Source organism: Nicotiana sylvestris, chromosome 5 (assembly GCF_000393655.2).
Source record: "Nicotiana sylvestris chromosome 5, ASM39365v2, whole genome shotgun sequence".
Taxonomy (NCBI): Eukaryota; Viridiplantae; Streptophyta; class Magnoliopsida; order Solanales; family Solanaceae; genus Nicotiana; species Nicotiana sylvestris.
The window spans coordinates 154,626,587-154,642,849 of record NC_091061.1 but is presented as its reverse complement, the minus strand read 5'-3'; positions in this window follow the sequence as shown (position 1 = coordinate 154,642,849).

The window sequence follows — 16,263 nt, the reverse complement described above, 5'->3', positions numbered from 1 at the left end:
GAAACAGAAACTCAGAAAGTTCAAACTAGACATGAGTCTAAAAATCAAGGCGGAAGTTACTAAGCAGATCAAAGCCAAAATGCTTAGGGTAGTTGAGTACCCAACCTGGCTAGCTAGTATTGTACCAATTACGAAGAAAGATGAGAAAGTTAGAGTATGTGTTGACTATCAAGATTTAAATAGAGCAAGTCCCAAGGACAACTTTCCACTACCAAATATACACATCCTGATCGACAATTGCGCCAAGCATGAACTCCAATCCTTTGCAGATTGCTTCGCGGGTTATCACCAGATCTAGATGGATGAAGAAGACGCAGATAAAATAGCTTTCATCACACTGTGGGGGGTATACTGCTACAAGATGATGCCATTCAATCTAAAGAATATTGGGGCTACTTACATGAGAGCCATGAAAACCATCTTCCATGATATGATACACAAGGAAATAGAGGTATACGTCGACGACATCATCATCAAATCGAAGAGGGCCGCGGATCACATAACAGACTTGAGAAAGTTCTTTGACAGGTTAAGGAAGTACAATCTAAAACTGAACCCCGCAAAATGTGCATTCGGGGTTCCCGTAGGGAAGTTGTTGTGATCCATTGTCAGCCGCCGAGGAATCGAGTTGGACCCATCCAAAGTTAAGGCTATTCAAGAGTTACCGCCATTAAAGAGCAAGAAAGACACGATGAGCTTACTAGGATGTCTCAACTACATTAGCCACTTCATAGCGTAATCCACAGTTATATGTGAACCCATCTTCAAAATGTTGAGAAAAGATGCTGAAACGAGTTGGACCAAAGATAGTTAGAAGGCTTTTGACAAAATCAAGGAATACCTATGCACACCACTAGTCCTAGTCTTGCCAGAACCTAGGAGACCTTTACTACTCTATCTATCTGTATTAGATGGAGCTTTCAGATGCATTTTGGGACAACATGACGAGACGGGAATAAAGGAGCAAGCCATATACTACTTGAGTAAGAAGTTCACACCTTATGAAGCACAATACTCTCTGTTGGAACGCACTTGCTGTGCTTTAACCTAGATAACTCAGAAATTGAGGCATTATTTCTATGCCTATACCATATACCTCATATCCAGGATGGACCCTCTGAAGTACATCTTTCAGAAGCCCATGCCAACCGGGAAGTTAGCCAAGTGGTAGATACTGTTGAGTGAGTTCGATATCGTCTATGTAACTCAGAAGGCGGTCAAAGGACAAGCATTGACAGATCATCTTGCTGAAAATCCTGTGGGAGGAGAATACGAACCCTTGAAAATGTATTTCCTGATGAAGAAGTATCATTCGTAGGAGAGGATATTGTTGAGGCTTATAACAGTTGGAGAATGTTCTTCGATGGAGAGGCAAACTTCAAAAGAGTGGGTATCAGAGCAGTTTAAGTATCAAAAATAGGTCAACACTACCCTGTATCTGCAAATCTTAGGTTTCCATACACCAACAATATGACAAAATATGAAGCTTGCATCATGGGGATCAATCTGGCCATCGATATGAATATACAAGAGCTGCTGGTAATTGGTGCTTTGGATCTTCTGGTACATCAGTTTTAAGGAGAATGGACAACGAAGAACACTAAGATACTGTCATACTTGTATCATGTGTAGGAGTTAATGAAGAGATTCACAAAGATAGAATTCAAACATGTGCCCAGAATTCAAAATGAGTTAGCAGATGCACTGGCCACTTTATCATCAATGATACAACACCCAAACAAGAATTTTATCGATCCCATCACGGTGAAAATCCATAACCAGCCAGCTTACTGTGCTCATGTTGAAGAAGAAACGGATGAAAAAACTTGGTTCCACGACATCAAAGAATATTTGGCGAGAGGAGAATATCTAGAGCAGGAAAACCATACTCAGAAATGAACACTGCGGAGGTTTTCCAATCACTTCTTCCAAAGCGAAGGGACCTTGTATAGAAGAACTCCTAATCTGGGGTTGTTAAGATATTTTGACGCAAACGAAGCTTCCAAATTGCTCGAGGAGATACATGCCGGAACTTGTGGACCACATATGAATGGTTTTGTCCTAGACAAGAAAATACTCAGAGTCGGATACATTTGGATGGCCATGGAAGTAGATTGCATCTGATACGTACAGAAATGCCACCAGTGCCAGGTGCATGTAGACATGATAAAGGTACCAACAAAGGAGCTCAATGCAACAAGTTCCCCTTGGACTTTTGCCGCCTTATGAATGGATGTCATCGGTCCAATCGAGCCAACTGCTTCAAACAGGCACCAGATCATTTTGGCGGCCATCGACTATTTCACAAAATGGGTAGAGGCCGCATTCTACAAAGCTGTAACCAAGAAAGTTGTTGCAGACTTTGTCAAGGATTGTATTGTTTGTCGATTCGGAGTTTTCAAGTCCATTATCACTAATAATGCCACCAATCTCAACAGCGACCTAATGAAATCCATGTGTGAATCCTTCAGAATCAAGCACAAGAACTCTACAACATACATGCCTCAAATGAATGGAGTTGTGGATGCTGCCAATAAAAACATCAAGAAGATACTAAGGAAGATGGTAGAAAATCACAAACAATAGCACGTTACCCTTTGCCCTATTGGGGTACCGCACTACGGTCTGCACATTAACTGGAGCAACCCCCTATTTATTGGTTTATGGTACCGAGCTGTCATTCCAGCCGAGGTAGAAATTCCTTCTTTAAGGATCATATAGGAAGCCGAACTTAGTGATGCAGAATAGATAAGAAGCTACTATGAGAAACTGGCCCTTATAGACAAAAAAAGAATGAACACATTATGTCACAGTCAGCTTTATCAGAACAGAATGTCCAGAGCTTTAAACAAAAGGGTCAAACCAAGGCAATTCGCACCGGGACAGTTGGTGTTGAAGAAGATCTTCTTGCATCAAGATGAAGCCAAAAGAAAATTCTCTCCCGACTAGCAAGGTACTTACATGGTTCACTGGGTGCTAATAAGAGGAGCATTCATACTTGCAGAAATGGAAAGAGAAGTCTGGCCAAAACTAATCAATTCATACGCAATCAAGAGATACTATGTTTAGACTGTTTACGTTTCTTCATATGATGTAACTGAACTACTCTTGACCTGATTCCCGTTTAAGAAGGGATACGTAGGAAGCCTTGTGGGTTCGGTCATATCTTAATAAAATTCTCATGTCCCTTAGCACCAGAAACTGGGGCAGAATTTTGAGGAGGACTCTCAAAATTCCGGATCAAGTCCAGCCAACGTCATCATATGCTAGAAAACCAGAAATCAGTTAAGAAATTGGGGCAGAATTTTGAGAAGGATTCCCAAAATTCCGGAGAAGTTTTAGCAAGTTTCATCGCACGCAAACGGCCGAAGGATCATTTACCAAACTGGGCAGAATTTTGAGGAGTACCCTCAAAATTCTAATATGAGAAAGCTGCAAATGTCTCTGAAATGTGTTACAGTCACTAGTTCATCTAAAATTACTTGATATTTCACTATGTTTTCTAAAAAAAAATAACTCCATAAATGCATATTTTTGAAAATTCTATTTTCGTAACTGTCAGGTATTACCTAGGGCAACTCAAACAAGGCCACCAGAATGAAGCGGAGCAAAACCAGCAGACGAAGGCATGAACCAACCTCCCTTTACAAAATTTACAATTTTTCTTTGGATGCAGGCATGGTGAAAATAACAGAAGTATTCACAAACGTACACATATCAAAGTCATTATCAATCAAGCCACCAGACGCAAATAATCTCCAGCTAAGAAACATTCTACTCCTATTTGCTACTTGTTCAATGCATAAGGCTAAGCATTGCCTTCTCTTTGCACGAGACTAAGCCTTTTCTCAAGTCTTGCATGAGGCTAAGCCCTGCCTCCATCATTTCATAAGGTTAAGAATTGCCTTCTCTTGCATGAGACTAAGCTCTGTCTCAAATCTTGCATAAGGCTAAGCATTGCCTTCTCTTTGCATGAGACTAAATTTTGTCTCAAATCTTGCATGAGGCTAAGCCCTGCCCCCATTTTTTATATCAAGCTAAGCATTGCCTTCTCTTTGCATGAGACTAAGCTCTGTCTCCAGTTTCGCATGAGGCTAAGCCCTGCCTCCATATTTGCATAAGGCTAAGCATTGCCTTCTCTTTGCATGAGACTAAGCCTTGCCTCAAATCTTGCATGAGGCTAAGCCCTGCCTCCATATATGCATAAGTCTAAGCACTGCCTTCTGAGACTAAGCATTGTCCCTCCCTGCATTAACGTTGCTCTATACTAAACTTGACACTATTTTTTTTCCCTAGGCTAAGCCATGCCACCAAAACTCTGCGCAAGACTAAGCTCTGTCTTGTTGTCACTTTCGGTATCATATATCTGCACTTCATGGGCTGACATATAGCCAACTTGTCCAAAGGTGTCATAGTCCGAAGGCATCATCCTTATAGTCTGAAGACACCATGCCATGGCCTGAGGATCCCTCAAACGTGCACATCATTATTCAAAGGCATCATGGTTTAGAGGCACCATCCTCATAGCCCGAAAATATCATTTCATGGCATGCGAATCTTCTATCTCATAATTCATGGTCCAGGACATCATAGTCTAAGTACGTCATATGCACCGTCCAAGGACAATCTTTCATGGTCCAAAGAAAATTTGCATCACGTTTAAACTCTCGCAGTAATCTATATACTTGCATGCATCATATTTTGAGTTTTGCAGGTAATCTAGGAGGTAACAATTCTTCAAATAGGAGCAACCTTCGCTCCGGTTTCCGCTCATACCATATTCACTTTGCCATTAAAACTAATTCCCGTCAATTACCCACCTTACTCTATGACCATTCAGATATCGACCCTATAACACATCCATTACACTCCACACTCACAATCATAGCTCCATCTGACATTACCCTTCACAAAGGAACCTTTTCCATCGGCTTCATTCACCGTTGGGTCCAGAACTACACATAGCCTGATTCCTGTAAAACCAGGGATATGTAGGCAACTTAGAGACCAGGGTTCGGCCTCGATTTTTTTCAAAACACTCATTCGGTTAAAATTGGTCATCATTTCTTTACCCGAAAACTCTTTCATCTTTCCTGGGTAAAGAGGGGCAGCTGTTGATACCCAATTTTTCCGTCATATATTTTGAAATGTTCATACACACTTTCAAAATATTGTACATGCATTTACAAACATGAACAAGTATTTTTATAATTTATTTATAATTTTTAAGGGCCCCAAATCTATTTATTTCTGTATTTTTAATTATATAAATATTTAATAATTACCCCTCATATTACTTTACAATGATTTAGTCATCTAAATTTATCATTTATACTCATATGAGTGTTCAAATATTTTAAATTGCATTTTTACAATTGCATTTGCATTTTTAAGACTATAATTGCATATTTTGCAAAACTAGCCCCTACATATGCATAACTATATTATCTATACAGAACATGACTTTTCATATTTTTATAATATTAAGTAATTATTTTAAATCATATTCATGCATAAAAAGTATTTTTTATCATTTAATTAACTATTTTTATAAGTTATTTTATTGATTAATTGGGTATTTAACAAATAGTCCCTTAATTATATTTAATTTCGAACCCCCCAAGCCCAAATCAAAATTAAAACTTAGCCCAATTAAATCCAACCCGCCCCAACCCAGAACCAATCGTGACCGTTGATCTCTAAGATCAACGGTCCATATCACCCCTGACCATTTTGAATCCAAACAACCCCCTAACCCTATTCATTTGTTACCACCTGCCGCCCTTGAATCCCTCTTCTTCTCAGGTTCTTTCTGAAACTAACCCTAACCCTAGCGCCGTCACCTAAATTTTCCCAGAAACCCTTCAATTATTACCCGTTCCATGGGGTTCCCTGGTGATTTGAGGCCCCTACTGGCCTGTTACATCTTCTGGTTGTTTGACTTCATTGATTTATGAGAGAATCTCAAAGAGATTCAACCAAGTTTTGTCGAAATCTGACTCACAGGCCTGTCTTTGGCCATTCTCGTTTGTGAGTACTGTTCCTTGCCTATTTTTGGTTTGAATCTATGGTTTTGGACCGAGCTTCTTTCATCTCTGCTATTTTCGAAAACCCTAGTCTTATAACTACTGGGGTCTGTCCGGATCCTTGTAGATCTGGAAGGTTTAAGTACTATTTGATATTCTCCTAAAAAATCTTATACTTTTGTTACTACTATTTCAATATAGTGCTTCTCTGAAATTAGGGTTGTATCCCAGATTTCTTCAAAATGTTTTCTTTCTTTCAAGTGTTTAACTCGACTATTCTCTCTCGTTTGGATAATTTTTGTGTATGTTCTTTAAAACCCTAGGTCTTGTTCAGTTATGTCATTGATTTCTTCAATTTGTTTATCCCTGTCAACCTAATATACTGATTGATTTTATTAGGGATTCGAATCCTATTTTCCTATTAAAATCAGTATCTTCTGTGATTTTACTTATTGTTGATACCTAATTTTCCCTATATATTTTTAATATGCATAAATACTTTCAAAATAACATACATATGCATATATAGGCATGCACACGGTTTTTATAATTTTTCTATAATTTTCAAGATTTTAAATTAATTTATTTCCTCCCTTTTTACTCATAAATGTGAGCATGTGATTTTTCCCCTATATGAAATACTCCTATAAAATACAATAACATAGATTTTTTCCGATTTTTTGCCATTTTATAGGGTTTTTGTAGGATTTTATTAATTATTTGCATTTTTATGCACGTTTAATTTTTTGTTAAAAAATCATAAAAAATGTCAAAAATATCATGCATTGCATTTAGATATTTTGTTTTATATTTTTAGGATTAATTAGTTAATTAGTTGCTTTATTAAAAATAAAAATCACAAAAATGGCTCATTTTTACATTTTTACCGTTTAATTTTTAGATTAATGATTTTTCCCTTTTAATTTAGGATCAAGTAATTGTTATAAATATTATAGTTATATAATTAACTTAATTTTACAATTTGGATTAATTTAGGATTTTAATTAAAGAAAAAGAAAAATAAAAAGAAAAAGAAAAAACAAAGAAAAAAGGAATAAAAGAGGTAATTGAAAAAGGGGTTTAATATGAATTTGGGTTAATTCTTTGTACCAAATTTGCCCAATTCTTCCCCTAAGTTAACCCAGATCCAAGCCCAAATACACTTGAACCCATCAGCCCCAAACCCACTACCCTTTAATTAAAAAAATCTAGATATATAAAAAGGACCCTAGTCTAAAAACCTACAACCTAGACCTGGACAACGGATGAATCCGTCGTTTCATCAAAGACCCCCTCCCCGTTCTTCATCTTCCTCAGAGCTAAGGAAACCTAACATCTAAGCATTAGACCACTAAACAAGAGCGGTGCACCCTTTCCTCCTTGACCTCTCCGACATCATTGCTGCCCTTTCTTTCCCCTATCATCTCCAATCAGATCCCTGTCACACCTCCTTTTTACCCGCGCCGCAAGGGCGCAAAGGGAGTTTTTTCAATTAAAGGACAATCGAAATGGGATTTGTTTATTTATTTCAGAGTCGCCACTTGGGAGATTTAGGGTGTCCCAAGTCACCAATTTAATCCCGAATCGAGGAAAAGAATGACTCTGTACTACAGTCCGCGAACCAGAAATCCGGATAAGGAATTCTGTTAACCCGGGAGAAGGTGTTAGGCATTCTCGAGTTCCGTGGTTCTAGCACGGTCGCTCAACTGTCATATTCGGCTTGTTTATCTGATTTTATACAATTATGAGCTCATGTGCAAGTTTTAACTCTTTACCGCTTTTATTATTATATTTTAAAAAAGAATATGAACATCGTTTAAAAAATATGTCTTTGGATTGCGTCACATGAAATGCACCCACAATCCGGAACATATTTTTATTCAGTGTTTTGGGATTTGGATTTGGGTCGCATGAAATGCACACCCGAGTTTAAGAAGGTAAGATTATTAAAATGCGCGCCTAAAGCGATTAGTGTATTATTATTTTGGGTAAGGCCGTGGAGTTCGCTAAGCGGCCGATCCCGAGTTCTAAGTAATTAATGCATACATTTGTGAGGGCCCCGCAATCTATACGTTTTACTAGGCGAGGCTCATCTCATTTTTTTTATGGACAATCCTAAAATGACTACATTTTTCTATTAAAATTAGTTTCTAAAATAAAGAAAGAAAATCCTAATTAATTAGGAGCTTTCAAAAAAATTAAGAAAACGTAACATACTAATTGCTAGATTAAGACAAATATTAATGGAAGGGAACTTTACTAAAAATAAAGAAAAAAAGCGAATTCGAAATCATAAATAAAATAAGAAATTCGACAACTAATATTTAAAAGAAATCAAATATATCTAGATTGAAGCTCGCATTGTTATATAAAAAAACTATTGGAATTAATTATTCACAACCATTTGAAACTAGATTTAACCATAATTACTAAAGCTTATTAGAAAGTTTATTAAACTTAAACATTATCTAGTCTTGTTTGGCCTTAACTAAATTTAGCTACCCATTCATGATTAACCTACTGTTGACCATATTAAAACCTTCATAGCTAATGAATTAACCCGTTTTGCCAAGCTGATTCACTAAAGACCAACTTATGTCATTTTCCTCTTATTCCAATTATTAAACAGTAATACATGAAATAGCCTAAATACAATCAGTAAAAGAAACGAAGAAAAAGCGAAATTAAAACTTCAAAGTTCCATTCTTCATATGTATTCATGCTTTCACATTTTCCGCTTACAATATCGACAAAGTTACAGCCATGTACCTGGTATTGAATACAAGAGAAGAGGAAGATGGGAATCAACAACAATAGTAACAATACAGTACAACAACAACAACAGTCCAGCAACACAGGAATCGACCAGTAACAGAGTTTGCAAACCGGTGGAGTAGTAACCCAAGAAAGAAGCTTCAAACTTCGATGAAACAATAGCAATTAATGTTGATTTCAAACAATGAAGGAAAGTAGAAGATTTTTTTCCAGTTTTGTTCTCTCCCCCCTTTGTTCTTTTTTTCTTTTCTAAGTGTTAAATGAGTCCTCTTATACCCAAAGCAAGACTCCCTTTTTCTTTTTACCTCTTTTTTTTTTCCAATATTCTTCTACTATGATAACTTTTAACTTTTTATTATTACCTATACTATTTCTGATTTTTACTTAAGTAAAAGTAGTTAACACGGACCCCACGGTTCCCCTATTTTTGAATGGTCAAAGAAGACATCATCATTAACCCCCTCTTTTTACTTTACATCATTATGCCTTGTCCCCCACTACCATATGTCTTGTCCCCCATTATAATATTTTAATATTATTAATGCCTAGTGGACGGAGCATTTCAAATTAAATAAATCTGCAATTGATTAATTCCTGTAATACCCCTAAAACTACTGTTGCTGCCCTGATTCAAAAATCTGTTCAAACTTCAAACATTGTCTAAAAACTAAAATCCAATTAACAGCTACAACCAATTCACCTAATCAATTAACCAAAATATAGCAGCTATAACCAATCCTTAATCAAATTTAATCAACAAATTCAAATTAAACGATGAACAACAAAGAAACAACCGGAATTATTTTGACTGAACAATATTTTTAAACAACATCCTATTTTCAGATTCAACAACAATAACAAACAAGCATGTTCAAATTACTGAGTTTAAATTCAAATTAAGCTTAAACGGAACAAATAAACAGATTCAAATCACTAAATTAAATAATCAATTGAACCTCAAACTAAATCTAACAATATTACAGTCAAAACGAAGGATTCAAGTTATCAAACTAACATATTTCTATATTAAAACTAAATCCTTTTTAAAAAACAAACTGAAGAAATAATTAATTGAACTTCAACATAAATCTAACAACATTATAATTAAACTAACAATTTTTACATAAAAATAAACAAGAACAAATGAAACAAACTGAAGAAAATAAAAAACGATAAACACGAACAAAAAATCAAACCTATACTGATTTCCTATCCGAGAATATCAAAACAAAATACGGACAGAAACGAAACTTAAACCCACTAACCGGATCGGAACGACGACGAACTCGAACGAAAACAAATCTACCCAGAAACAATTATCGCACCAAAATAATTCGACGCCGAAGACGACCACGAACGGAAGATTCATGACTGGAAGATCTCGTCTAATGAGGACGATACGTGAGGGTGATATGTGATGAAGAAGACGAAGCAGTAGAGCAACCATGGATGTGGTGAAGCAGTAGCAGCTGCTACTGCTGAACATGATGGGCAGTCCGTCGATGGAGGAGCTGGTAGTCGTCCATGGCTGGACGTAGCAGAAGCGACTGGAGATCTGGATGAAGCAGCAACAACAACGCGGGCAGCCATGGTCGTGTGTCGTGGTGGTTGACGATCTGGAGGTTCCATGGCGTGGAGCTTCGCGACTGGAGGAGGGTAGCCATGGTAGAGCGTTCAGCTGAGGAAGATGGACGACGGGGCAGCTGCTGCGTCCATGGCGATGTGAAGACGAAGCAGAAGAAGGTGAAAGCGTCGCCATTGACGGGCTCGAGCTTGACTAGAGTTGTCGAAGACGAAGAAGATGAAGGATGGTCGTGGGGCTGCTTTACGTCGACATGTGGGATGCTGGGGTGGTCGTGGTTGAAGGAGGTGAAGCAACAAGGGGGGGCAGCCATGGCAGCTGGAGGGGAGGTTGAAGAAGATGATACAGTAGGGGGCGGGTAGCTTGGAGCTTAATTAGGTTTAGGGTTTGTTTTCTTTTTTTTTGTGAAATGAAAGATAGGGAGATAGGGGTGTTGGGTCTTTTGGGTTATGGACTCGGTCGACCCGGTTTGAAATGGACCGGGTCATAGGGGAAGGTTGGGTATTTTTGGGCCTGTGGTTTAAAATTGAAGAAGAGGCCCAATTCTGATTTTCTTTGTATTTTTTGCTCTCTATTCTTTTACTTCCTAATTAATAAAACTAAAATTCTAAATTAAGTTATAAACTAAATTGACTTATCAAAAATACTAATTAATTCCTAGCAACAATTATCGCATACAAAATAGTCCTAAAAGGCTCACAAGTTGTGGTTGATTGCAGGTTTGATCGACAAAGTGACGAAATATCAAAGATCAACTCAAAAAGGAGTGAAACCTGCTCAAGTATCAAAGACCAAGAAATTTAAGAAAAGAAGGCCTAGTGCGGACCGCGCAAAGTGGAATGCGGCCGCACTATGTGGTTCAGAGAGTTGGTGAATCAGGCTAGCAGAAGCGCGGCTGCGGTACACATCTCGCGGTCCACAGTGAAGGCTCCGCCGCCGCACTACTCTTTTGTGCGGTCCGTGGTCATGGGATTCAGAGAGATGAACGTTTGCAAAGTCAGTGCCATGCGGTCCGCGGTCGTGATTGCGCGGACCGCGCCAGCTCCCTCCACGGCCGCGGTCCATTCTACGATGTCTGCGGAGTCCAAGTTCAGAGAAGCACAAGTCAAAATCAAAGAGCATGTGCGGCCGCGATCCATTTAGTGCGGCCCGCACTGACCCCACAGGGGTATTTTTGTCCAGTTTTTCCAGCTTAGTATAAATAGAACATTTTACCATTTTTTAGAGGAGAGAGAGATCAGACAAAGGCTGCGCTCGTGAGAACGAATTTTGTAGCCATTTTTGGTACTTTTGCTTTATATTTACAATAGATTCTTGTATTTTAATTTTAGCAATTAATTAATATGCTTAGTTCTTCATCTATTTCTGTATTTTATTCTTCAATCATGAGTAGCTAAACCCATTAGCTAGGGTTGTGGCTCAACCCTAGTGTGGGTAATTGATGGGTGTTGCCATCTAATGTTAGATTGACTATAGGTGTTTGCTATTTGGGTTGATTTTATGTTTTAATCTAGAATTGGTGGTTGCAAACACTGATTCAAGCTTTGTGGGTTTAACTCTTCTTGAGAAAGAGAGTTTATGACCCCAAAATTGACCCAACAAGGAATTGGGATGAACTCATGAGAAATGATAGTCCCAATTAACGGGTTAAACCTCGAGAGTGTAATTATCCTACTTGAACCCTAGTTGCTTGGTCTAATTTACCTACCCATTTGGTCTCGAGAGAGTCAATTGGGCAAAGTCACTTTCTCTACCGAGAGGTATGAGAGTGGGTAAAATTGTGCAACGGTTATAGCATAAGCCCCAATTATGTCAATCGAACCTTAGTAACATCTACCCGTCAATTAGCCACCTAGGTAGTTTCACGACCCTAGTGCCCTTCTTATTATTAGATACAACTTAGCAATATTCTCGTCGCTTAATTTAGTGTTAATCAATAGTTTTATAAAAATAGTTATAATTCGAAAACCCAAAAATGTTTGAAGTGACATTACGAGTACAAACACATCTCTAGGCTAGACAGACAATCCAACTACAATACTAGCTCCCTGAGGAAATTGATCCCGACCTTCATATTGGGTAAAAGCTATTGCGACCCGCTCTTCCTATCTTAGTGTAGCGTTGAGTTGGCAGTGATCACTTTTTGGTACCGTTGCCGGGGAGCTTACAGTGTTGACTATCTATTTAGTTAGTTTTGTGTTTTGCTTCTCTTTCCTTCTTATTTACTAATTCTGTTTGTGTCGTTCAATCAGGTACAAATGGCTCTTAATTCAAATGACCCTCTCGACAATGTGATAGCGGGGGAGGAGGTAAAGGATCTAGAACAAGATGAGGTCTTACCTCAAGTTCCACAGAGGGACCGAAATGCCAATATAAATGCAAATGAGAACAATAATATTCCAGACCCTCCTCCGCAACTACCGAGAGTGGCTCCCAGAGTTTTACCAAATCAAGGATACGCCAGTGCTAGTGTGCCTCCTTGAATCCGAGCAGGGAACTTTCAAATCACAAATGTTATGTTGACCTTACTCGAGCAAAGAGGGTATTTCACGGGCGCCTCCGATCAAAATGCCTACAAGCACTTGAAGGGGTTCGTGGATACATGCTGGGGTAATAAGCAGACAAACGTGTTCGAGGATGCGTTGAGATTGAAGCTTTTCCCGTTCTCTCTTCGGGGTAAAGCATTGGATTGGTTAGAAAGGCTCCCCAATCATTCTATTACAATACGAGATGAATTGGCGGACAAATTTATTGCCAAGTTCTTTTCTCCAAGTCATATGGCGGCTCTTCGGGATGAAATTCTAGCTTTCAAGCAAGAGCCAATGGAACCTTTGCACGAGATATGGGAAAGATATAGAACAATGGTGAAAGAGTGCCCTAATAATGACATGACCGAGGCTATGATTTAACAAACCTTTTATCGGGGCATCAACACCACGAATCAATGCATTGTGAACCAATTGGCCGGAGGGAACTTTATGAAACTTTCTTACCAAGAGGCATGTAATGTACTTGATGAAATGGCCGACAACTCTTCGGCATGGCAAAACCGTGCAAATGTGCCCCAAGGTGACCTTACGGTCATCCATTTGCACAAGGAATTGCACGATCATGGCCAAGCTATTGCCGAGCTTACACAAACTATGAATCAATTGGAAAAGGTGCAATTGCAACAAGTCCAAAACCCGCGCCAAATCAATGCAATGGAAGGTGTTTCTATGTTGAAAATGAGGCAAAGAGGGCAACATCCTCAAGGTAATTGTGAACAATATGACAACAACAATGATGGTGGTGGTTATTCAAATAAGTTCTATGATGATCGAAGCGAAGAGGTCCAATATGTCAATAACTACCAAGGGAATAGAGGCAACTCTTCGAATCAACAATGGCGTCCTCAAGGAAATTGGGGAAATCAACAACAAGGTGGAGGTAATTGGAATAACAACAATCAAAAACAAGGTGGTGGCAATTGGAATAATAACAACCAAAACAACAATTGGGGTAATCAAAGCAACCAAGGGAATTGGAATGGTAATAACAATAATTGGGGCAACAACAACAATCAAGGAGGGTGGAACAATAGTGGGAACCAAGGCAACCGGGGGCAAGGCTTTCAAAGGCCCCCCATGTACCAACAACCGAACAATCCACCCCCTTTCCTTCTCAAGGTCCGAGTTCCTCTGGGAGTGATATGGGGCGAATTGAAAGCATGTTCGAGCAAATGATGAAAAAGAACAAAGATTCTGATGCCCAATTAGCTTCTCATAATACATCTATCCGGAACTTGGAGGTGCAATTAGGCCAAATCTCTCAAGCGTTGAATACTCGTCCCAAGGGTGCACTACCAAGTGACACGGTAGTGAACCCAAAGGGTGGGAATAATAATCATGTGATGGCGGTTACAACGAGAAGTGGGAGAGGCGGTGATATGAATGCCTCAAAGAAAAAGCAAGTTATGGATGAAGATGTTGAGTTGCGGGATGATGATGTACCTTTGATTGTTGATGATGTGGTTAATCAAAATGTGAACAATGATGTGCGGATTGATATTGATGATGAAGCCGAGGTAGAGACTCAAGATACCATGAACCCGTCTAGGGAACACGCGATTGACATGCCCGAGTCGGTTGTACCAAAGGCCAAGGCACCTTTGCCTAGGCCACCTCCACCTTATCCTCAACGGTTAGCAAAGCAAAAGAGTGACAATCAATTCAAAAAGTTCATTGACATGATGAAGAGCCTCACAATCAATGTGCCTTTGGTGGAGGCACTTGAGCAAATGTCGGGGTACGCTAAGTTCATGAAAGATTTGGTAACAAAGAAGAGGTCGATGGAGTGTGAAACAATTAAAATGACTCATCAAGTGAGTGCCATAGTGCATTCAATGGCACCCAAGCTTGAGGATCCCGGAGCTTTTACTATCCCTTAAGGGCTAGCATAAATTTGATACTGTACTCGATCTTCAAGACTTTGGGAATTGGACAACCTCGACCCACCTCAATGAGACTTCAAATGGCGGATCGATCGATGAAGCGACCTTTGGGCATAATCGATGATGTACTTGTCCGGGTGTATAAGTTTATACTGCCGGCCAACTTTGTCATATTGGATTGTGAGGTGGACTTTGAAGTGCCGATTATTCTTGGTAGGCCTTTCCTAGCTACGGGGAAGGCATTGGTTGATGTTGAAGCGGGTGAGTTGACTTTCCTAGTGGGGGATGAGAAGGTGGCATTCCATGATTGCAAATAAATGAGATAACCCAATAGCATGGAGGTGCATTCATTTGTGGACATTGTCACAGCTGTGATAGTAGATGACACAAGTTCCATGATCCATGTTGAAGATCCCCTTGAGGTCGTGCTTCTTAATATGGATGTCAGTAAGGATGCTAGTAGAGTGAGATACGTGAATACATTGCATGGTATGGGTTCATATTCATATGAGCCTAGGAGGCTATCCTTGGATCTTGAAAACTACAAAACTCCACCAACAAAGCCATTGATTGAGGAGCCACCGGTGTTGGAGTTGAAGCCATTTCCTCCATACCTCAGGTATGAATTCTTGGGTTCAAATTCTACTTTACCTATTATTCTTTATTCTTGCCTTACTAACATGCAGGTTGAGGCCTCCTTGGCAGTTCTTCAAAAGCGGAAAAGGGCAATCAGATGGACTCTAACTGATATTTGGGGAATAAGCCCCTCATTTTGCATGCACAAAATCATCTTGGATGAGGATACAAATCCTTCCTTAGAGCATCAAAGAAGACTAAATGAGGCGATGCAAGAGGTGGTGAAGAAAGAGGTTATCAAGTGGCTAGATGCAGGGGTGGTTTATCCTATTTCTTACAGTTCATGGACCTCTCCGGTGCAATGTGTGCCAAAGAAGGGTGGTATGACCGTGGTGACCAATGACAACAATGAGCTCATTCCCACTAGAACGGTCACCAGGTGGAGAGTTTGTATGGATTACCGGAAGCTGAACAAGGTGACTAGAAAAGATCATTTCCCATTGCCATTCCTTGACCAAATGCCTGATCGTCTTGCGGGCCGGGCTTTCTATTATTTTCTGGATGGTTACTTTGGGTACAATCAAATTTTAATTGCCTCGGAGGATCAAGATAAGACCATATTTACATGTCCTTATGTCACATTCGCTTTCTCTAGAATGCCATTTGGATTGTGTAATGCTCCGGCGACCTTCCAACGTTGCATGATGGCTATTTTCACCGACATGGTGGAGGATATCTTGGAGGTTTTCATGGATGATTTCAACGTGGTTGGGGATTCTTTTGAGGAGTGCTTGGTAAACTTGGATAGAGTGTTGGCCCGATGTGAAGACACCAACCTTGTTCTCAATTGGGAAAAGTGTCATTTTATGGTA